The 25,149-nt window shown below is 36.7% G+C and overlaps 1 protein-coding gene and 1 pseudogene across 4 annotated transcripts in view; both read right to left on the reverse strand.

The window, feature by feature from the left end:
• RAB28 (RAB28, member RAS oncogene family) overlaps window positions 1-25,149 on the reverse strand; it is a 107,655-nt gene that overhangs the window by 35,446 nt on the left and 47,060 nt on the right. The gene's annotated exons all lie outside the window — the stretch shown is intronic.
• Window positions 946-7,195, reverse strand: LOC113924489 (annotated as a pseudogene).

Consider the following 25,149-nt stretch of genomic DNA (forward strand, 5'->3'; position numbering starts at 1 on the left):
CTGTAGATTCTTAAACCAACCTTCTTAAAAATAGAGCTGCCTGATAATCACTGTTCCACAGATAAAGAAAAAGGTATCATCAAAGAAACTACTTTCTAGTATAAATTTTAAAACCTCAGTGAAGTTTAACCTTTTTCCTGTATATTAGTTTTTGTATTTATTTATCAAATGTCTCTTCCTTCCTTTTCTATTTTCTACTGTTTTATGTGTTTCGCCTTATCAATGTGTATAAGCACTTTCTCTAATAAGGACATTTGCCAAATTTGTTCCAAATATTCCCCTCAGGTTAGGATTTTCTTTTTAAATGTTTCATGATGCTTTAGAGACATAGAAATTAGGATTTTATGAAACCAAATACACTGATGTAATAAGCTCATTATTTAAGCCATGCTTATTTGTTTCTTTTGTTACACACAGCTAAAAACAAAAGCAGGTAAGCACAAAAAAGCACATAATAGCCACTCACAAAGAATGTGTTGAATAAAGACAAAAATATTTTTAAGTTTTTAAAAGAAATACAGAGCATCAACTGTGTCTAAAATAATATACAGCTGATCCTTAAACAACACTGGGTTTGAAACTACAGGTCCACTTACATGTTGGCATGCATTCATTCATTCATTCATTCATTTATTTATTTAGAGTTCCAGTTCTACTTCCTTTTTATTTAAGTAACCAAAGCAATTGACTTGGCACAGCAGAGGGAAGCTGGACTGGAGTAAGAGGTGGCAGTAGCGTGACCTAACTGGGGGGCTGGAGGGGAAGCAATGACTGGTCACAGTGGGCTCTCCAGACCCTAAATCAGGTTCAGCAATCATGGCTGTGGGATTGGGGGCGCTAGAGAGGAGACCTCAAGTAGTGGTGTCTCTCCAAGTCCCAGAGACCTCAGGGATGGGGCCTAAGTCAGCTCCCTCCAGTGGCAGAGCCAGGGCATCCCAGTCAGGGTCACGGGGCCTGAAAGGCATTTTTGAGCCCCAGTGGCTGCACTGGCAGCTACAGTTTGCACCACAAAACTGAAGACACCAGAAGCCAATTCTTGCCGGGCCTCCTGAAAGCCGGCATCTGTGTAGCAGGGCAAGGAGTGGATCTGCCTGAGTGTCCGTATTCCCAGGACAGTGATGCTAGTGAAGAACAGGGCAGGCAGTAGCGTGCACACAGCTACAGCCATGTTGGCCTTCAGCACCATCAGAACGGAAATCCAGCCCCTGAACCCCCAACCTGGAATGCCTATCGTCCGGAGGACAAAAATCATCTTGAACGAAGAAAATAAAGAAAACAAAGAAAACGAATGAACTATTGCTCCAGAAAGCCTTATACGTGGGGCAGTACCAGCACACAAAGGAGCAGGGAGTGAATAGGAGGACCCAGAGGACAGACAGCCCAAGTCTGGGCCACTGCTGGTCTCTGCAAAGCTGTGCAGGCGAGGACATTCAGGAGAAGAGCCAGAGTACTGCACATGCAGAGGCAGTATATGGTGGATACGGTCTTTGGAAATTCCTGGAGGATCTCCATGGAGATGTCCTGGACAAAGTAGGGCTAAGCTGGGCAAAAAACGGGGCCAACTGTTCTGTCGAGTAGCTGTGTTCCCTAAGGCAGCATGCTACAGCCCTCACTCTCTCTGCTCCAACTCCTCTGCCTTCCAGCTGAGCTGCTTCTGCCTCTTTAGTAGCTCAGCCGTGACTGCCACAGGGGAAGCCTGGGTGCTGGAGGAGTCATAGATCTGACCTTGTGAGCTTCCTGGAGGACCGCAAGGAGGGAGCAAGGGTGAAGGCAACATGGCAAGAGCAGAAGGCTCTTAGGCTAGTGGCGGCTCCCAGGGCTCAAAGAGTCGTAGACATCAAGCGTGGCATACTGTGGCCTAGGTTGGCACTGAGTTACACAGCTGGGACCTAAGAGGGGTTGTGAAGCTCGCTTTGAGCTCTGTTGGTCATTGCAGCCCGGGCTGCCCCCTACTGTCCACACCCTTGCCACAGCGCTGGCAGCCACAGTAGCTCTTGGAGCTCCCTCCTATGTGTCGAGTTTTTTGGATAAACACAGTATAGTACTGTATTTTATTTTCCTTATGATTTTAATAACATTGTCTTTTCTCTAGCTTACTTTATTGTAAGAATACAGCATATAATACATATAACATACAGAGTATGTGTTAACCAATAGCTTCTGTTATCCATAAGGCTTCCTGTCAGCAGTAGGCTACAGGTAGTTAATAAGTTTTTGGTCAAAAGTTATATTCGGATTTTCAACTGCATGGGGGTCATACCCCTAACCCCCACGTTGTTCAAGAATCAACTGTATATCCTTTCTTATTTTGCAGGAATACTATATAGGACTGAAAAATTATTAGAGTCTCACTTCACAGGAAGAATGAGTATCACAAACATGTGAGCAAGAGAAGCAAGACAAAAAGGAATACATATAAATGACAGCATTCATATGCAATTTAAAAAATGGCCAAAATAAATATTATTTAGTGAGGTATATACAGATGATAAAACTGAAAACAGCAAGGAAAAGATCAGGACAAAGGATAATAGTTACCCCTAAAGTTAGCAAAAGGATTGAGAAAGGCACTTTGCATGCCTCTGGTGCTTGGCAACGTTCTATTTCCTAACCTGGGAAGAGCTATTCCAAATCTTACATATTCTTATGTATGTATATCTCACTATATTAAAACTTCCTATTAAAATTATGACAATCTTCACTTCAAACCTAATTTTTCATATGATCATAAAAAAGGGTCACTGTTGCAAAAATATTGAGTGTTTTTCCCAAGGACCTCTATTAATTCTTCATCAGATCATATTCTTTTGACCTCCTGTATGTGCCATGAGCCTCGTGGATTTAATTATTTATCACCTGACTCTGCCAGATCCTTATTTGTTAATTACTTTGCTTCTAATAATTCTCCAACACTTTTACAGATTCTCCACATTATTACAAAACTTTCCTAATCGCTTTGCACTGCATTTCTATTGTAGTCACATATATATCACAAACCCACATATAAGAATTCTGAAGCGATAAGGAATATGAACTCTGTAGAGTCACCAGAGCAACACCAAAAGCAGCCAGAATCAAGAGGACAGGAGGGAGTACGTAAGAATTCATATTATTTCCTCAACTAACTTAGTATCATTAATTAGATTACCCAACTTCTTTCTGGGGATAGATAATGGATAACTTCTTCTCCTCTAACATCACGCTAAAATGAAATAATGGGTCTAACTGAGAACATAGCACCACAGAGTAAGTAAATCTTTCTACATCTGTGGCTGTCTACAAGTTTTTATTGCTTTCTATAACATGTGTGCATAGATCACGAAGATTAGTATTTGCCCACGTGCCAAAAGCCTAAAGGAACTGGAAAATTAATTCATGTTTTGACCATTCTCCATAGGAATTCTTACTAGAGAATTTCATACCTGCACAGAACTATACAGGTTTGCAAAACTCTGCATGATATACAGATATAATAGGGTCCAAGTTCACTTATGCCTTCCATACATAGACTTGCATGGGGAAAAAAAAAAGTGTATTTGTCCTGCCTAGATACCAGCATACCCTGGGATCTTGCAAAGAACAGAAGCCACAGTAAGAATTGCCTTAATTGGCAATTATATTATGGTTATTTAATTCTTTGTATTTTCCAATTCCCCACTATATATTAGTTCTACTGGAAGAGGGGGAATGAAAGATCATTTAAAATAATAACAAAAAGAAAATAGTAAAGTGAAAAGTTCCTGGTAGCAAAAGATCTCAGAGTAATAAGAAGAGCTAACATTTCTAGAGCACCGTTTTTACAGGTACTTTACACATAAGAAATCTTTTCATCCTCACAACAACCATCATTTGACGGATGAAAAACCTGAGGCACAAAGAGGGTAAATGACTTAGGTAAGGACACACATCTAGTAAGCAGGGGAGCCATAACTCAACCCCATGGCAATCCAATTCCAGAGTCTGCATTCTTAACTTTCATACAACTTTCTCTTCATACATGTAGTCCTCTGGAATGGTCTTTTTTTATAACCATGCTGTTTCATGCATGTTATCCCAAGTAGAATAGTTCACTCACTTTCACACCTATAAAGGATACCTCTGATGAACATACCACAATTTATATCTCTTTTCTCCCAACTGATGGACACTTGAGTTTTTTTCCAAGTGTTAGCTATTACCAAAAATGACGCGCTATGACTATTCACAGTACATGTCACCTGATATGTACGTGAAGCATACATGAGCAGTCTGAGATATACAGCAGAGTAAAAAAAAAAAATGTTGAATCATAGTCTATGAATGTTCATCACTTCTCGGCCTGTTGGCTAGGATCAAGCGTGGACTATGAATGTTCTTTATAGAATAATGCCAAATTATTCTCAAAGTGGTTGTACTAATTTGCAATCCATCTAGCAGTGAATATGAACTCTTGTAGAGTCATATTATGTCTCCATCCCTGTTATTCTTAGGCCTCTTGATTTGTACCTTATTACCTACCTGTGGTTATATTTTGCATTTTCTTCTCAGTGATGAGATTGCACTTATTTTCATGTCTTTGGGCCATTTGTCTTTCATATTCTGTGAAATTCCTATTTCTGTTTTATGTCCATTTTTCTAGTGAGTTGTCTTTTCCTTGTATATTTGTAAAAGTATAGTAATCTTTTGTCATTTACTTTTGTTACAAATACCTTCTCCCAATTTGTGGCTTATCTTTTTGCATTCTTTCACGTGTCACTTAATAGAAACAAACGTTTATCTTCTGTGGTGTTTACCTTATGTGGTTGATATATTCATTATTTAAATTTAGCATTTGCATCTTCTTTAAGAACTCCTTCCACATACCAACGTAGGAAAGAAATTCTTTTGTTTCTTCTAAAAAGTTGTGCCATTAACATTTCATTCCAGGTGAACGAATTTTTTGTGTGTGGGGATAATATAGGGATCCACTTTCTTTTTCAAATAAACAACTGTCCCAGGACTACTCATTAAATAGTCTATTCTTTCTCAAAGATTTTCAATACCACTTTCAAAAAAACATCCAAGTTCCATTTACATGAGCTTTGTTTCCAGCATCTCTCTTGTTTCCCTGAGTGCATTCCACGCTGTCTTTATTACAAGCTACTTATAAAAAGTCTTGATCACGGGTATGGTATATGCTCCTCACCTTGTAATTCAGGAGCATAGGGACTATTCTTGGCCCTTTATCCTTCTATATACATTTTAGATATGGTTTGTTTAAACACCACACACAAAAACACCATCAGGCTTTTATTGAAATTATGCTGAATCCATAAATCAATTTGAGAAGAACCTACATTTTTATAATATTCAGTCTTTGTATCCTTTAATGTATTATTTGTCTTATTTTATTTGGGTCTTCTTATGCTTGTACAATTTTCTCAACACAGGGATTTCCAACATATTTAATCATATCTGAGAATTTGGTCATTTTGTTTCTTCATTTTTAATCTATATGTTTTATATATCTTTTTCTTACTGCCTTACAATAACCGGGACCTCAAGAAGGATGTTGAACACAAGAATCGTGAGAGTAGACATCCTTGCCTTGTACCTGATCTCAGGAGGAAAGCATTCACGCTGTGATACTCAATATGATATTAACTATGGGTTTTTCATAGATGCCATTTATCGGTTGAAGAAGTTCCCTCTCATCCCTAGTTTGCTGAGAGTTTTCTTAAATCATGAATTAATGTTGAATTTAGTCAAATGCTTTTGATACATCTATTGAGATCATTAAATGGGTTTTCTTCTTTAGCCTATTGATATAGTAAATTATACTAATTGATTTTGAATACTGAATTAGCCTTGCATTTCCAGGATAAACCCCACTTGGACATGATGTAGTATCTTTTTTATACTGTATATTGCTGAATTCATTGTTAGTATTTTGTTAAGGATTTTTTGTGTGTGCGTCTATGTTCATGAGGGATATTGGTCTGTAGTTTCCCTATAGTGTCTTCATCTGATTTTAGTATCAGATTAATGCTGTTGCTGTGAACTGGGAAGTGTCATATCCTCTTTGGTTTTCTGGAAAAGTTTAAATACAATTGGAATTATTTCTTCCATACATGTTTGTATGGTAGAATTCACCAGTAAAACCATCTGGGCCTATAGTTTCCCTTGTTGAAAAGATTTTAAAATTATAAATTAGATTTTTTTAATAAATACAGCAATATTCAGTTTATCTATTTTTTTCCTGAATGAACTCTGGTAGTCTGTATCTTTACAGGAATTTGTTTATTTAAGCTAAGTTGTCAAATTTATGGAAGTAAAATTTTTCTTAATATTCCCTTATTCTTCTCTTCATACCTGCAGGATATATGGTAAATTCCCCTCTGTAATTTGTGCCTTTTTTTTTCATGCTCAATTTGGCTAGAGATTTATCAATTTTATTGTTCTTTTCAAAGGACTAGTTTTTGGTTTCATTGATTTCTCTACTGGTTTTTTGGTTTTGTTTTTGTTTTTTTGTTTTTTTGTTTGTTTGTTTGTTTTTTTGGAGAGTAAGGGGGCAGGGAGAGAGAGAGAGGGAGAGAGAGAATCTTAAGCAGCTTCCACACCCAGCACAGAGCCCAATGCAGGGCTCGATCTCACAACCCTGAGATCATTACCTGAGCCAAAATCAAGAGTTGGATGCCTAAATGACTGAGCCACCCAGGTGCCCCGATTTCTCCATTGTTTTTGATTTCTACTTTTGCCTTACTTTTTCTTTTCCTCTCCTTGCTCTAAGTTTAATTTGCCCTTCATTTTCTAGTTTCTTAGGGTGGAGGCTTAGATCATTGATTTTGAGAATTCTTTTTCTTTTCAAATATAAGCATTTAATAATGCTAACCACTTCTCTCTAAACACTAATATTTTAGCTGCATCCTATAAATTTTGATAAGCAGTGATTTCGTTTTTGTTCAATTCAAAATCTTTGATCCACTGGTTACTTAGAAGTAAGCTGTTTAATTTCCAAATATTTGGGGATATTACAAATATCTCTCTGCTACTAATTTCTAGTTTCATTCCATTATTGACAGAGCACATATTCAATTCTTTTAAATGTGTTAAGGCTTTTCTCATAGGCCAGAATACGGTCTATCTTGTTCCATGTGCACTTGAAAGCACACTTACTCAGCTGTTGTTGGATGGAATGTTCCATGTCAATCAGGTCCAGCTGGTTGATGCTGTTCATGTCATCTATATCCTGACTGATTATTTGTCTATATACCTTACCAGTATTGAGAAAAGTACTGAAGTCTCAGCTGCAATGGTGGACCTATTTCTCACTTCTGTTCTATCAGTTTTTGCTTTAAGTATTTTAAAGTTCTCTTTGTGGGTTTATAGACATTAAGGATTGTGGTGGCTTTTTTGTGAATTAACCTTCTGAATATTATATTTTCTTTTTTTTTAAGATTTTATTTACTTATTTGACAAAGAGAGAGAGAGACGGCAAGACAGGGAACACAAGCAGGGAGAGAGGGAGAAGCAGGCTTCCCGCTGAGCAGGGAGCCCAATGTGGGGCTCAATCCCAGGACCCTGGGATCATGACCTGAGCCGAAGGCAGACGCTTAACGACTGAACCACCCAGGCGCCCCTGCTTTCTTTTTTATTTATTTATTTTCTTTTTTAATCCCTGCACTAGATTCCTTGTTTATATTATTATTATTGCTACTCCAACTTTCTTTTGATTAGTATTTGCAGAGTATCTTTTTCATTCCTTTTGCTTTTAACCTAACTGAATCTTCATATTTAAAGTGGGTTTCTGACAGACAGCTTAAAAGGGGGTCTTGCTTTTTTATCCACTCTACCTTTATATTTTAATTGGTGTATTTAGACAAGGTTTTGGCAAACTTTTCTCTGTAAAGGGTCAGATAGTAAGTCTATTAGAGTTTGTGGGTCATATGTTCTTCATATGATTCAACTCTGCCATTGTTGTGAAAAAACAGCCACAGACACAATGTAAAAGATGAGTGTGGCTCTTCCAATAAAACTATTTATGGACGATTTTCATATAATTTTTGGCATATCTTTCTTTTGATGTTTTTCCAACCATTTAAAAATGTAAAAACCATTCTTAGATAGTGGACTATACAAAAAGAGGACCCTTGCTCTACACTACTGGTCAAATCACTCCTCTGTTTAAAAAACCTTCAGAGGCTTTCTATAGCTCTTTGGAGAAAATCTAAACTCCTTAAAACATTATCTCTGTTTCTCAACTCTCTCTGCCTTACACCCTAACCTCCAACTGGGACAAATATAAATTTGCATTATATTTCAGACTGTTTCCTAGCTTCTAAGGTTTTACTTCAACCTGGACTGCTCTTTCTTGCCCTTTTCTGTATAGTACATTCCTGCATATCCTTTAAGATTCTGTTTAAGTATTTACTTCTGCTGTCAAGTCCTCCAGTGTACTAAGCACATCACTCTAGGACAACACTATCATACTGTCTCCCCCACCATTGTGCTTGGTACAGCAAAGGTCCTCATGAATGAATGAATGAATGAATGGGTACTTTTGAATAGAAGAGGAAATTAAATGTGTGCAAATATTTACAATAATAACAAATTCTAACACACAGTTGTTTTTAATGGTTATCCAAACTGATTTTAGAAAAAAAAAATTTTAACCAAACTAATTTTAGAAAAAAAAATTTCTAATTCTCATAAAAACTGAAAGCATTTTCTTAATTATAAAATGCCCCTTAGACTTTGATATTAAACTATTATATAACAAACTCAGAAGATGGTGCTAGCCCAGTATGTCAATAAGCAAGAAATAAATAATGACAACTATCAAAGAAAATACTTCCTCTAAAAAAAAAGTTTCTACTTAAGGAAAAGGCACAAATATAGATAATTCCTAACAGAAAACTTCCTTTGAAAGAGAAAGACTTTGGGCACCTGGATGGCTCAGTCGGTTAAGTGTCTGCCTTCAGCTCAGGTCATGATCCCGGGGTCCTGGGATCGAGCCCCACATTGGGCTCCCTGCTCAGTGGGGAGTTTGCTTCTCCCTCTAACTCTCCCTCTGTGCTCTCTCTCTCAAATAAATAAAATCTTAAAAAAAAAAAATTTACCCCTGAACCTAAGATTAAATGTAAAATTTAATCAATTTTTATCAATCCTTATTTAAGTACAGAAGAGTCATCAGTAATCTATAATGCTTAAAACGAGATCACGAAGAAAGAAGGAGCTTAACTGCAAACCTAGAAAACATTTATCTCCACTGACAAAGAATTCAGTTCACAGTCTCAATATATCAGTATATAACTCTGTGGATATAAGTAGCAGTGGTGGGGAAGAAGATGGAATAAAGAATGAAACAAAATCATATAACCACCTTTGGTGTTCAGTTTTAAACCAAAAAATACTTTTTTACTGAAACTAAAATGGACAAATTCCGTTGGTAAGTTTTAACAATGCTCACTTGTTTTTTGTTTGTTTTCAGATACCTGCCATTTTGTTTTGGTTTTTCGTTAAGACTGAACCGACTGCTCTGTACTTTTAGGCTAGTCACAAATTACAGAAAAATTCTAAAGTAGGATTTAATAAGCACTCCTGAATATTTTTAAAACTCTACATTCAGGTATTCATTTTCAAAAGATTTATCATTTTTGTGTAGAATATCTCTGTCTCCTAATGAAAATGTAAACCTGTATTTGAGAAGTAAATGGCTTGTGTTGGAAGACTGAGTAAAAATTTTCCAGCTTAGGAGGAAACAAATGCACATAGCCAAAATCTCAAATCTAAGAATATCTGACTTAAAACCAGCAGTCTTTCTTTATTGGGGTATGTTACTATATGACACATTCTGACTTTAAAATACTTATTTAAAATTAAATCCCAGAGGGGTGCGTGGCTGGCTAAGTCAGTAGAGCATGTGACTCTTGATCTCAGGGTTGTAAATCTGAGCTTCATGCTAGGTGTAGGGATTACTTAAAAATAATAATAACAAAAAATCTTAAAAAAAATTAAACATCAGAAATACATCTCAGGGCGCCTGGGTGGCTCAGTTGGTTAAGCGACTGCCTTCGGCTCAGGTCATGATCCTGGAGTCCTGGGATCGAGTCCCGCATCGGGCTCCCTGCTCAGCGGGGAGTCTGCTTCTCCCTCTGACCCTCTTCCCTCTCGTGCTCTCTATCTCTCATTCTCTCTCTCTCAAATAAATAAAATCTTTAAAAAAATAAAAAAATAAAAAAAAAGAAATACATCTCATGGGGGCAGTATGTTCTATGAAGCTGAAACAATAAACATGAGTTTACACTCAAAAGAGGCAAAAGAAAGCTGTCGGCCTATATGAAATATATTGTAAGTTAAAGAGACTACAGAACTAATAATACACTATATGTTAATTATATTGAATTTAAATTAAAAATGAGAGAGATTACAGAAAATCCGTCTAAAAACTACTGTTCTCATGTTAATGAATCATCTGATTCTAAAGAAGTCTGACTTCTTTTATTGACTACTCCAAGAGAAATGCTTTTTCTTTTTAAGATTTTATTTATTTATTTGACAGACAGAGAGAGCACAAGCAGGGGGAGGGGCAAAGGGAGAGGGAGAAGCAGACTCCCCGCTGAGCAGGGAGCCCAATGTGGGACTTGATCCCAGAACCCCGGGGTTAACGACCTGAGCTAAAGGCAGACACTTAACCGACTGAGCCACCCAGGGGCCCCAAGAAAAACTTTTAATAAGAAAAACTGTACAGCATTCCTTCCAATTCTATGTCAGTAAAACAATCAGTATTTATGGATAAAATTCTGAGATTTCTTTATGAATATTGTAATCATGGGGGAGCAATGAATGGGAAACTACTGAACTCTGATTCCCATTTTTCAGAATACTCAACTCACTATTTGAAAAAATAAATGAAGACTACACCATGAGAATTTAAAATGAGTAAGCATGATAGCTTTTCAGGTGAGAACACTAATGAGAATTTTCCATTCCTCCTTTTAATAACCCAAACAATCACTTTTTCAGTTCACTGGGATCTATTACTCATTTAAGTTTGACTCTCGGTTCACTGTCCCCCTTATAATAGTCAACGTTATAAAAGTCATGCTTCTTAGAAATAATCATAAATAGAAAAATGAGTAAACTATGGGGCATCTAATCAGTAGAAATTTTAGGTAGCTCTTCAAAATATAGCTTTAAAAAAAGTCTGCATATAAGAAAGATACAGAGGGGTGCCTGGGTGGCTCAGTTGGTTAAGCGACTGCCTTCGGCTCAGGTCATGATCCTGGAGTCCCGGGATCGAGTCCCGCATCAGGCTCCCTGCTCAGCGGGGAGTCTGCTTCTCCCTCTGACCCTCTTCCCTCTCGTGCTTTCTCTCTCTCATTCTCTCTCTCTCTCTCTCTCAAATAAATAAATAAAATCTTTAAAAAAAAAAAAAAGAAAAGATACAGAGACCTTAAGTGAAAAGAATATATATACAGAAAGAGATTAAAAGAATACATGTACATATTAACAACTGGTTGGTTCTGTAGAATTAGGAGTGATTTTTTTCATAGGTTTCTGCATTTTCCAATTTTCTAAATTGAATACGCAATGATTACTCTTTGAAATCCTACAAAATATCTATTACAGAATAATGTAGAATAACTTTAGAATAACACTATAATACCTTAGAATACATTACACAAGTGATATATTTTAAATAATTCACTATGCTAAAATTCAATATAAGACATAAATGTACAGAAAAAGTGATTTTTAAAAAAAGTATATCAATGGCATCTTTGGCATTAATGGCACTGTAAAAAGTTATGAAGTTACTCCCCTAATATCTAGTAATATGTTTTATTAAAATTTAATAATATTTTCAGGTCTCCCCATTAGGTAGTAATCCATTCAACAATTATTTATTACATCATCTTTTAAATATAAGTGTCTCAGAAAAAAATAAGGCACTATAATAAAATCTCATTTGGGGCCAAAAGTGGCATCAATTAAACTGAATGGCTATAAACAATTCTATCAATTGCCAATAAAAAAGTCAACCTCAAAAATCAAATGTACTACCTCTGATATAAGCAATCATGATGAAAACAAAAGATATGCAAGCCAATTCCAATGAAGAACCACATGTCACTGAAACAAGCATTCCAACTTTAAAGTTGGCAAAAAGAAAAGTTTTAGGTCTGACTTTTTATTGATCACACCACATTACATTACCCATCTATATTATAATGCAAAAATATGTCTGAATATGGTTGTCAAACATCTCTCACTACACCTCTCCCAAGTTGCTGATTTAAAATGACACTTCTGTCTTACTCTAATGTAAAAACTTCTTTGGGTTTTTCGTACCCCCTCCAGCTCAGTGTTTTGTTAAATGAGTCTTTACGGTAAAAAGACTTCAATTGTCTTTACAAGATTGTTATGTCTGTTAAATGTTTTTAAAACCAGTACTTAAGCACAATAAGGATTTTTTAATCCAAACTATTTTTTAGGGTTCAAAGTACCATTGATATACCAGATGAACTATTAAAAATGAGAATACAAGCAGTATTTTAAAAAAATAAAGGTGCCAAAAGTAGAAGGGGGGAAAAATTTCTGAAAGATAAAATGAGCTGATAGAAATAACTCTAAATATGGGACCTAATATAAAAGGTTTCTTGTATGAATCCTAGAAGAGTAAAGAGTATCAACTAGAGTTGCATCCAAGGAGCAGAACCAGTATGGGTGATAAAGCAGAATTTATTATAGGGTTAGACCTTGCATAACTGTGGAAGCTTTCAAGAGCAGCAGGTGTAGGCTATTGCCTCTGCATCTAATCTTGAGCCTGAAGTCACTATAGGTCAGCCAGACCAGCAGTCAGGAAGGGAACAGAATAAAAACAGGAGCAAAGACAAACTGGAACCTGCAAAGATGAGCTAGAATGGATAAAGACAACTGAAATCTACAAGAACAAACTGGAACCTGCAAGGACAACAGAAAGTGGCAATGACAAACAGGAACTCACATCTGTCCTTCACCAACTTCAACCTTGACGCCAAGGGTGAGTTATGGGAGAAGCCTGCACCCTTCCCTAGAGGGCTGTACATGCAGGGCAAGTACTCAGAGATGCTGAAGGGGGAAATCTGGCAGGAGCTGAAGGAACTGCTGATCCACATGCAATCCCACACCTACAGGTGAGCTGACAAATCAGTGACACTACAAGAGAGCTGACACAGTGCCTGGTACTCAGCACGGACCCTCAGAGACAAAAAGCACGCCAGCCACTTCCTGTGCAAAATTGTCTCTTGTGACTACTACTAACCAAAATCTGGGGAAACATTTTCAGGTTAGCCAAGATGACCTAACACAATGCCACGAGAGAGAGAAAACAGGTCAGTATCTCCACATAACCTCCAGCTATTACAAAGGTATAAAGAGTGAAGAAGGACAGCCGTACAGACTGGTACATCAGTGGTAAGTCAGTCTAAGGAAATGCCTTCTTAACCTCTACAATGGGCAGGGGACTCAGTTATCACCTGCCTATGTCCCCATATTAGAAGCCTGACTTGTCCATATGCCACAAATACTCTATGGTCAGGGTGAAATATACTGCACGCCCTAAGGTCCATCCTCACATTCAAGGTAACAACTGCTGAGAAAATCCAATATTGACTATCAACATAAATTTAAAAACCCAGATCAGCTACTAATACTATTCAATTCTATCTTCATATTTTAATAGGAACAAGCAAATATCCATAGATCATTAGGAATCAAAAACATGTGAGGCCACGAGCTGTTGGCTCTCAAAAAAATAGTCAATAAAGAAAATGAAGAACAATACAAAAAAGAAAAAAAAAAGCAAGCACCCTGTCCTCCTCATCTCCAATCTCTTCCTGTTGGGCAGCTGGGGCTACTCCTGCTAATTCTTTCAATTCAGCATCATGGTAGAGAGAATCGCTGCAGTGGGATACGGAGGGCAGTGAGGAAGGCTGGGCTCATCTAGGATGGTGATATTCTGTATTTTATACAGATTTAGGTTATACAGGTGTGTGAACTGTCAAAATCAACAAATAGTACTCTTGAGATCTTTTCATTTCACTGTCAGTAAATATCACCACCAAAAAAATTGAATTCTAAGTAATGATATGTACAATGAAATGTTTAGGTGTAAAAAGCATTGTCTACAACTTATTTTGAAATGCATCAAAAAGTAGATGAACTGCTAGACTGATAGAGGGATGGATACATGGACAAATCTGTGATAAAGCAAACATAGCAAAATATTCATTGTAAATTCTAGATCAGGGGTCAGCAAACCATAACCTGTGGGCCACAACCAGCCTGCTACCTCTTTTTGTTATGGCCCATGAGCTAATATCGGGTTTTACAATTCTTAAAGGTTGAAAATAAATGAATAACCCATGACATGAATGTGAAATACGAAACACAAATTTCAAGTGTCTATAAAGTTTGACTGGAACACAGCCACATTCATTCATTTACATACTGTTCATGGCTGGTATCACACTACAATGGGACAGGTGAACAGTTGTAACAGTTACCATATGGCTTGCAAAGCCTAAAATATCTACTATCTGGATCTTTTAAAAAAAAACGTATGCTGACCCCTGCTCTAGACAATGAGTATACAAGTGTTTACTATAAAATTCTTTCAACTTTTCTGTGTGCTTGAAAATACTTATAATAGAATGCTAAAAAAAAAAAATCAGTATTTTAACTGATTCTACATTGGCTCACTGGGAGGTGAAGGGAGATTCTATCTGATTTAAGTGCTGCAGTCAGCTTTTCTAAAACCTACCCAGAAGAAAAATCATGTGCTTACAGCTGCAAACAGAGAGAAAACTACTACCAAGACTCTCATAAATCTAAGAATCCTGAAGAGACACCTCTGTCCATTAAAACTGGATAGAAACATTCTACCCAACAGCCAATGAAAGTGTCAAGGCAATCTGACATCCTATGAAGTCATAGGTCAAAGAAAGAAAAGAGACATCCGTAAGAAATTAAAACATCAAGCCTTCCTCCATTCCCACTCTCGGTTGAAGACTGGTAGTTTCCCAGGGCTGCCATTAAGAAGTATCACAAACTAGGTGGCTTAAAACAGAAATTTATTCTCTCACAGTTCTGGAGGCTAGAGGTCAGAAATCAAAGTACTGGCAGGGCTGTGCTCCCTGTGAAGGCTATAGTGAAGAACTGTGCCTTGCCTCTTCCTAGCTTCTTGAGGTTTCCAGCAAACCTTGGCATTTCTTGGCTTGTAGCTGCATCACCGCAAACTGCCTCCATCTTCACATGAATTTCTTCCTTAAATTGCCTGTGTGTCTATCCAAATTTCTCTTCCTTAAAAGATATGTCATTGGATTTAAAAGTTAACCCTACTCAAGTATGACTCATCTTAACTTGATTATATCTGCAAAGACCCATCTATGTAAGGTCACACTTATAGGTACTAGAGGTCAGGATTTCAATATATCTTTTGGAGGGAAAACAATTCAACCCACAACAAAGACTATTCTTCCTAGTTCCCTGAGAAACTGGAAACAGTCAAGAGACTATTCACCACATGTGCCACCAAATCTACAAATCAAATATGGTATAAGAGGTGCGCCTGGGTAGCTCAGTCGATTAAGCGTCTGTCTCTTGATATCTGCTCAGGTCATGATCTCAGGGTCATGAGACTGAGCCCTACATGGGGCTCTATGCTCAGTACAGAGTCTGCTTGAGATTCTCTCTCCCTCTCCCTCTGTCCCTCCCACTCATGCTCTCTCTCTCTCTAATAAACAGATAAATCTTAAAAAAAAAGGAAGAAAAAGATTCTCTCTCCCTCTGCCCCTCCCCCACCTCTCTCTCCCTCTCCAATAAATAAGTAAATAAAATAATATAAAATAAAATAACATGGTATAAGAAATTGCCTATACTCCTGTTACTATGAATCAATAAATGGTCCATGCTTCTACCTAAAGCCAAACCATTTATTTGTACACTAAATCCTATCCCCCTCTCAACCACTTAAATGACATCACTCAAGCAAGTCTAACATCTCTCTTCTACATCATCAATTTCACTTTACTCTTTCTACCAGGGTACAAACATATTTCTCCCATCTGAAAAAAAAAAATTTTTAAATTCTTGACCACCCCCCCACACTTCCTTTTCTCTGCTTTCTTTATAGAACACTCCTCAGGGGGCACGTGGGTGGCTCAGTCAGTTAAGCGTTCCAACTCTTTATTTCAGCTCAGGTCATGATCTCAGGGTCATGAGATCAAGCCCCACATCAGGCTCTGCACTGGGTGTGAAGCCTGCTTTGGATTCTCTCCCTCTCCCTCTGCCCCCACCCCCCCCCACTCACATTCGTGCATGCACGCTCTCTCTCCTCTCGAAAGAAAGAAAGAAAGAAAGAAAGAAAGAAAGAAAGAAAGAAAGAAAGAAAGAAAGAAAGAAAGAAAGAAAGAGAAAGAAAGAATGAAAGAGAAAGAAAGAAAGAGAGAGAAAGAAAGAAAAGAAACTCCTCAGAAGAATAATATTGATTCCAATCTGGCTTTTGTCCTCACCACTTCACCAAAATTGATCTTATAAAGATAAATAATGAATTGCTGCTAATTCTAATAGTCAATTATTGAGATTCTTACTTACCTAACAGCAGCACTTGACATGTTGATTCCTCCCTCCTTGGAATATTTTCTTCAACTAGCATCCAGAATATCATACTCAATAACAAAACTAGATAACTAACACTTCTTTGAAATGTTCTAGAGGTACACTGAGATGTAGTACTTTAAGGCATTCTTTGAAATTACATCAATTTAGAACATCAGCAAGGTTGCAGGATACAAGGTTAATATAAAAAAGTCAACTGCTTTCATATATTCCAGTGATGAATAATTGAAATTTGAAATTAAAAACATAATACCATTGGGGCACCTGGGTGGCTCAGTCGGTTAAGCGTCTGCCTTTGGCTCAGGTCTTGATCTCAGGGTCCTGGGATTAAGCCCCGTGTCAGGCTCCCTGCTCAGCAGGGAGTGCACTTCTCCTGCTCCCTCTGACCCTCCCCTTATTTGTTCTCTCTCTCTCTCTCTCTTTCTCTGTCTCTCAGATAAATTTTAAAAATATTTTTAAAAAATTTTTTAAAAACCATAATAACATTTACATTAGTAACCACCCCCCCAAATTAAGTCCTTAGGTATAAATCTAATAAAATATGTGCAAGATCTATAACTTTTAGAGAAAATGTATATGTAGAGGAAAACTACAAAACTCTCATGAACAAAATCAAATAAGAGCTAAATAAATGGAGAGATATTCCATGTTTATGGACAGGAAGACTTAATATTGTCAAGATGTCAGTTCTATCCAACTTGATCTAGAGATTCAATGCAATCCCAATCAAAATCCCAGCAAGTTATTTTGTGTCTATTGACAAAACTGATTCTAAAGTTTATACAGCAAGGCAAAAGACCTAGATTAGCCAAAACAATCATGAAGGAGAAGAACAAAGTTAGAGGACTGGCACTACTCAAATTCTAGCCTTACTATAAAGCTCAAGTAATCAAGATACTCTGGTATGACAAAAAAAAAATAGATAAACTGATAAATGGAACAGAAGAGAAAGTCTAGAAACAGGCCCATATAAATAGAGTCAACTGATCTTTAATAAAAAAGCAAAGACAGGGGCGCATGGTTGGTTAGGCGACTGCCTTCAGTTCAGGTCATGATCCTGGAGTCCCGGAATCAAGTCCCATGTCGGGCTCCCTGCTCAGCGGGGAGTCTGCTTCTCCCTCTGACCCTCCCCCCTCTCATGCTCTCTCTCTATCTCATTCTCTCTCTCAAATAAATAAATAAAAAATCTTTAAAGTTCACATACCTTTAAAAAAAAAAAGCAAAGAGAGTACAACAGAGCAAAGACAGTCCTTTCAATAAATGGTGCTAGAACTGGACATCCATATGCAAAAATAAATGGATCTAGATACAGACTCTATATCTTTCACAAGAATTAACTCAAAATAGATCACAGACCTGAATGTAAAGCACAAAACTATAAAACTCCTAGAAGATAACAAGGAGAAAACGTAGATGATCTTGGGTATGGTGATACTTTTCTAGATATAATACCAAAGGCACAATTCATGAAAAAAAAATGATGAGCCTGGACTTCATTAAAATTAAAAACACAATGTCAAAAGAATGAGTAGACAGGTCCCACACTAGCAGAAAATACTTGCATAAGATACATCTAATAAAACAATGTTATCCAAAATATACCAAAAAAAAACTCTTAAAATTCAGTAATAAGAAAACAAATTGAAAAATGGACCAAAGACCTTAACAGACACCTCACCAAAGAAGATACACAGATGGCAAACGGGCATATGAAAAGATGTTCCACATCATATATCAGTAGGAAAACGCATATTGAAACAATGACATACCACTGCAACCTACTAGAATGGCCAAAATCCAGAACTCTGACACCAAATTCTGGCAAGGATGTGGAGCAACAGGAGCTCTCAGTCATTGCTGCTGAGAATGCAAAACAGTAGAGCCCCCTTTAGAAGACAGTTTGACAGTTTCTTCAAACTAAACACATTCTTACCATATGCTCCAGCAGTCGTGTTCCTTCGTATTTACCTAAATGAACTGAAAACATAGGTCCACAAAAAAAACGGCACACCAAAGTTTATACCTGCTTTATTTATAATTGCTAAAACTTAAAAACAACCAAGATGTCCTTTCAGTAGATGAACGGAAATAAGACTGCATTAAAAAGAAATGAGGTATCAAGGCATGAAAAGACATGGAGGAGATTTAGTGCATATTACTAAGTAAAAGAAGCCTATCTGAAAAGGCCACATACTGTATGACTCAAACTACATGACATTCTTGAAAAGAAAAAACTATGGAGACAGTAAAAACATCAGTGATTACCAGGAGTTGGGCAGGGAAGGTAGGGGAATAGAGGAAAAGGTGAAGCACGGAAGATTTTTAGGGCAGTGAAAATATTCTGTATAATATCCAATGATTGACAAATGTCATTACATATTTGTCCAAACCCAGAGAATGTATAATACCAAGAATGAATCAGGGAACTATGAACTTTGAGTGATATATAACATGTCAGTGCAGGTTAATCAATTGTTAACAAATGTATCACTCTGGTAGGGTGTTAATAATGGGAGAAGCAACACATTTGTGGAATCAGGGGGTATATGGGAAATCTCTGTACCTTCCCTTCAATTTTGCTGTGAACCTTAAACTCTCTAAAAAAATAAGTCGTCTTTTTTAGTGATTTTATTTATTTATTTGACAGAAAGAGAGAGAGAGAGAACACAAACAGGGGGAGCAGCAGGCAGAGGGAAAGGGAGAAGCAGGCTCCACACTGAGCAGGGAGCCTGATGCGGCATTCGATCCCCAGAACCCTGGGATTATAACCTGAGCCAAAGACACTTAACCAACAGAGCCACCAAGGCGCCCCCAAAAAATCTGTCTTAATAGTAATATATTTTTTTAAAAAAAGAATATCAGCGAGCAGTCAATTAATTCTGGAATTAAATAAACTTGCTTGGATATTACTAAAATTAAAGACTGAATCCCATGTAAAACTATGCCAACAAATGCTGTTTTCCTGAAAACTTCTTAGTAATATAACACAGATCTTTCCATTTCAGAAGTAAACATTAGCAAATTCAATCTCTAGCATCATGAAAAGCACTCAAGGTCCTATATTAAAGCTGTGTGTGTGTGTGTGTGTGTGTGTGTGTGTATACACACACACATTGAGTTGAGCAGGAGGAATTCTTAGAGAAAGCCAAATTTGATCCACATACATTTTTTCAAGATCTCGATGAATGTGGCATTATACGAGGATCAATAGAAGCTTCTAACCTCTAGCAAAGTTCTTGGCTTCAATAGATCCTGGCAGTTTTTTGGGTTTTGATTTTTTTAATTTACCACATGTATACAGAGTTCTGTGGTAAGAAAAATGTGACAGTATGATAGTCACACTCTGGAGCTGAATCAATTCTAAACAATACAAATAAATGACTATCCTCATAGGATCTCACTTTGAGGTACTACTTTCCCCTTCTACTCCCACTTAACACCTACTTGTATTCTAGTAGTGAAATATAAAAGAAAAAGAAATTAAAGCTTAGGTTAAAAGAGAGATTTGATTTCAAATTTCACACTGATAACTTTAGCTTAAGTTTAATGACTATCATATTAGTATCAAATCTATTTTCTCTAGAGATTAAAACTTGAGATAATGTTTAAACTGAAGAGGACAAAAATTTCCCTATTGCTGCTTCAACCTAGAGACCCTCTCTCTGACATCCCCGTCTTTTGAAAAAATTCCTGTTAAGACTCCATAAAGATTCAGTGCAAAAAGCCTTATTCAGGAAGAGAGAGGAAAGCAGAATTCATCGTCTTCTTAGCCTCAGGTTACCGTCTGGTCTCACCCAATCTGACAGGAATTCTGCACTATTCAGGAAGCAACCTTGGAGAAGAATCTCTGAGGGAGGGAACCTGGCATGAGATGTCAACAGAATGAGGGCCATGAGGAAAAAAACTAATGAACTCATGAAACACCAAATGATACTTCCTCAATATCTACGACTTTCTTATTCCACAGTCTTCACATGGCACTGATCCTTTACCTCGATCCCCATTTAATAACCACCTTCCCCTGCCTGTCCATACATCTAACCTCATAAATCCAACATCCTCATAATTTTATGGCCATATCTTGAAAACTATCAGACCTTTAAGGGTAGGGACCCTATCTTACTCTGGTTGTATTCCCAGTATTTAGTAGGACTCCTAGGCAAAACGGGCCCTTAATAGATGTTTGCTAGATAAAAACATGTTACCATACTGCACTGAGGAGATGATACTCGTGTTATTCAACAGTGTTAGTCAAAATATTTGGCTGACCTTTAAAAGGCTTATTTATTACTATTCGTCTTAGTAATCTTTACTCTCAAGATTATGACTAATGACAATATTTTCACCCTATGGGTAACAACATGTACTTCTGAAGTTTGGATTTTCAAAGCCGCTTCCTTAAAAAAAAAAATTCAGTCTGTATGTCTGTAAACCAACAACACGGTCCTTTCTCCTTGCTTTCCATGAAATCAAGACGAGCATGTGTAAGAAAATGGCCCAGCCTCATGACCGGTCCAAATGAGTGGAATCTGCTATAGATCTGATATGGTGAAATAAATTGATCTATCTTAGTTTCTCTAATTATTTCTAGTTTTGAAACTCTCTTCATAAAAACACCCAACATAAAACGTTGGTAAATATAATCTGTTTTATTCGATTTGCAAATTTGAAAATATAAAACATTCTGAAGATATAAAATATTTGAAGACTTAAAACCCTTCTTAAAGTATTTCCAGTTATGACAGAATAACCTGGGACAGGATTTTCCTCCTGCCATAAATCACCAGAAAATTGGATGAAATATATAAAGCAGACATTGAACATCAGGCTGGATGATCCCTGAGAGATAAGATACAAATAAGGTGAGCTTCATAGTCACTCTGACTTTCTACCTGGAGGTACTTTCTGGACCACACAAAGGGAAAGAAGAACTAAAGGCAAGCAGCACTGGCTCAGTGACTAGGGAAAACTGAGAACACAGTTCAAATAAATGGAAGCACTTGAGACTCTGTGAAGCAGAGTACTAGAAAGGACAACTCTACAAAGAGAAAAAGGTCCAGAAATCTTTGAGTCTCTTTGAGCCTGTTCTTGAATACTAAGCTACACATATGCAATGCAAAACTCCAGGAGGCTGGGCAAAGAACAACTACAAAAACTCCCAGAAAAATTTCTGGGAGATAATTCAACTTCCAACCAACTACAGAGGAAGGAACTCATGGAATTACGAGGTCATTCAGTGGAGAACACAGAAGTGTAACGCCTTAGGAATGGAACTAAACTAGCCCTTAGAGCATAAGCCCTCTAACAAAGCTCAAAGACTATCAAGCTACAAATAATTTGTCTACCAAAGTACAAAAGGTAACAAAATACAGCACTCAAGAATGTCCAAAGCCCAGGGGCACCTGAATGGCTCAGTCAGCTAAATGTCTGCCTTCGGCTCAGGTCATGATCCCAGGTTCCTGGGGTCAGGCTCCATGTCAGGCTCCCTGCTCAACGGGGAGTCTGCTTCTCCCTCTGCCTGCACCCCAACCCCCTGTTCATGCTCGTGCACTCTCTCTCTCTCAAATAAACAAATAAAATCTTTTTAAAAAAATGTCCAAAGCCCAAAACAAAAACAAAAAAAGTCCAAAGCCCAATAAGGGAAATATTACATATATAAAGAAAAATAAAATCTGAGCAATGTTAGGGGGAAAAAAACAGAGAAACAGGTCCAGAAATAATAAAAATCATGGGTTAATTAAAAAGCACTAATGAAAAATTAACTAGAGAAGTTCAATATCAGATTCAAGCAGGCAGAAAAAACAGTGAACTTGAAGACAGGTCAATTGAGACTATTCATAATCAAATTGGAATAGAGAAAAAAATGATTGTCTCCACAGATACAGAAAAAGCATTTCACAAAATCCAACACTCTTCCATGATAACAACATGACAGGGATACCTGCTCTCATCATGTCTGTTCAATGGACATTCTAGCTGGAGCAATTAGGCAAGAAAATTAATTAATTAAAAGGCATCCACACTGGAAAGGAAGAAGATTATCTCTACTAAGAGATGACATGATTTTATATGTTGAAAATCTTAAAGAATAACACATGGAAGACTATTAGAACTAATAAATTAGTTCAGCAGGTTGTAGAATATAAGATCAATATACAAAAATCATTTACACTTCTATACAATGGCAATAAACAACCCAAAATGAAATTAAGAAAAACATTTCCATTTATAATAGTACAATAGCATTAAAAAGAATAAAATATTTAGGAATAAATTTAACAAAAGAAGTATAAGTTTTATTCTCCAAAAACTATAAAACATTGTTGAGAGAAATTAAAGAAAAACTATATAAATGGAAAAACTTCCCATGTTCACGGACTGGAAGACTTAACATGGTTAAGATGGCATTACTCCCCAAATTGATCTACAGATTCAATACAGTATGTACCAAATTTCCAGCTGACTTCTTTGCAGCAAATGACAAGTAGATCCTAAAATTCATATGGATAGGCAATGAACTCAGAATAGTCAAAACACTCTTGAAAAAGAAGAAGAAAGTAGGAGGAATCACGCTTTCTAATTTCATACTACAAAGCTATAGTAATAACTCAATGTGGTACTGGCATAAGGATAGACATAAAAGTCAAGGAAATACAAGCAAGAGTCCAGAAATAAACCCATCTATGGTCAATTGACTGTGACAAGTGCCAAGACCATTCAGTGGGAAAAGAATACTTCCAACAAAATGTCCTGGGACATACACACATGCAAAAAAGATGAATCTGGACTCCTATTCACATAATAGAGAAAACTTATTCAAAATAGATTAAAGACCTAAACTAAAGAGCTTAAACCATAAAACTCGTAAGTGAAAATATAGGTATAAGTCTTCATGACCCTGGATAGGACAAGAGTTTCTTAGATATAACACCTAAAGTCTAAACTACCAAAGAAAAAAATAGATAAAATAGATTTCATCAAAGTTTAAAACTTCTGGTATCAAATGGCATTACCAAGAGAATGAAAAGGTAAACTGCAGAATCAAAGAGTTACAAATCATATATCTGATAAGGGTATTATATCCTATAAAGAACACTAATAACTCAATAAAAACACAACCCAATTTAAAAAATGGGCAAATGATTTGAATATACATTTCTCCAAAGATATGCAAATACACATTAAGTACATGAAAAGATACCTAACATCATTAATCATTAAGGAAATGCAAATCAAAACCACAATGAAATATCAGTTCACACACATTAGGATGGCTATTAAAAAAAAAGAGTATAATAACAAGTGCTAGTAAGGATATAGAAAAATTACAGCCCTATACAATGCTGACCGAACTGTAAAATGGGGCAGCTGCTGTAGAAAGCAGGAAAGCAGGTTGGCAGTTCCTCAAATATGACCCAGTAATTCCATTCCTAGATATCTTCCCAAGAGAAATGAAAACTTCTGTCTACACAAAAATTTATGCACAAACATTCATAACAGCATTATTCATAATAGCCAAAAATTAGAAACAACCCAGGGTCCATCACCTGATGAATAAACAAAGTGTGATAAGATATATCCATAAAATGGAATATTATTCAACCATAAAAAGAAATGAAGTAATGATACATATTTTAACACAGAGTACCTTTAAAACATCATTATAAATGAAAAACCTAGACACAAAAGGCCACATATTTCATGATTCCATTTACAAGAAATGCCCAGAATAAGCAAACCCATAGAGACAGAAAGTAGATTAGGGGCTAGGAAAGGGAAAACGGCAGTGACCGCTGATGGGCAAAGAGTTTCTTTTTGGAGTAATAAAAATGTTCTGGAATTAGACAGTGGCGATGGTTGCATAACCTAGTGAATATACCAAAAACAATATACTTTAAAATGGTGACTCTTATGGTATATGAATTATATCTCAATACAAGAAAAAGATCGCCTAAGGGCACCTGGGTGGCTCAGTCAGTTAAGCATTGCGTTCGGCTCAGATCTTGATCTCAGGGTCCTGGGATCAAGCCCCGCATTGGGCTCCCTGCTCAGCGGGGAGCCTGCTTCTCCCTCTCACTCTGCCGCTGCTCCCCCTGCTTGTGCTCTATCAAATAAATAAAATCTTTTTTTAAAAAAATCCCGTAACTACAGCATCCTAAAATTGTAAAAGTATAAAATGGTCAATCGTCTGTCTCTTGGGGTGATAAAAGGTATTTGATTCCTATTTTACCAATCTGAATGAATACATGGACAATGAAACTTTAAATCATGCAAACAAAACTCCCAGATCCTCTCTTAATCCTCAAATTTTTCTCCAATACAGAACATAATGAACAATGCCATCAAACACAATTATCTATGTACAATTACTAAAGCACTAACTGTATCTCCATCCATTTCTCTCTTTAGCAAGCATAACAGAATATAAGGTAATATTTTATGTATACATATGTTATACTACATATATATTACACATTACATATATATCTACTTTATTATTACTACATCATTTGTAACACAGAGCACAAC

Source organism: Zalophus californianus, chromosome 2, assembly GCF_009762305.2.
Source record: "Zalophus californianus isolate mZalCal1 chromosome 2, mZalCal1.pri.v2, whole genome shotgun sequence".
Classification (NCBI taxonomy): domain Eukaryota; kingdom Metazoa; phylum Chordata; class Mammalia; order Carnivora; family Otariidae; genus Zalophus; species Zalophus californianus.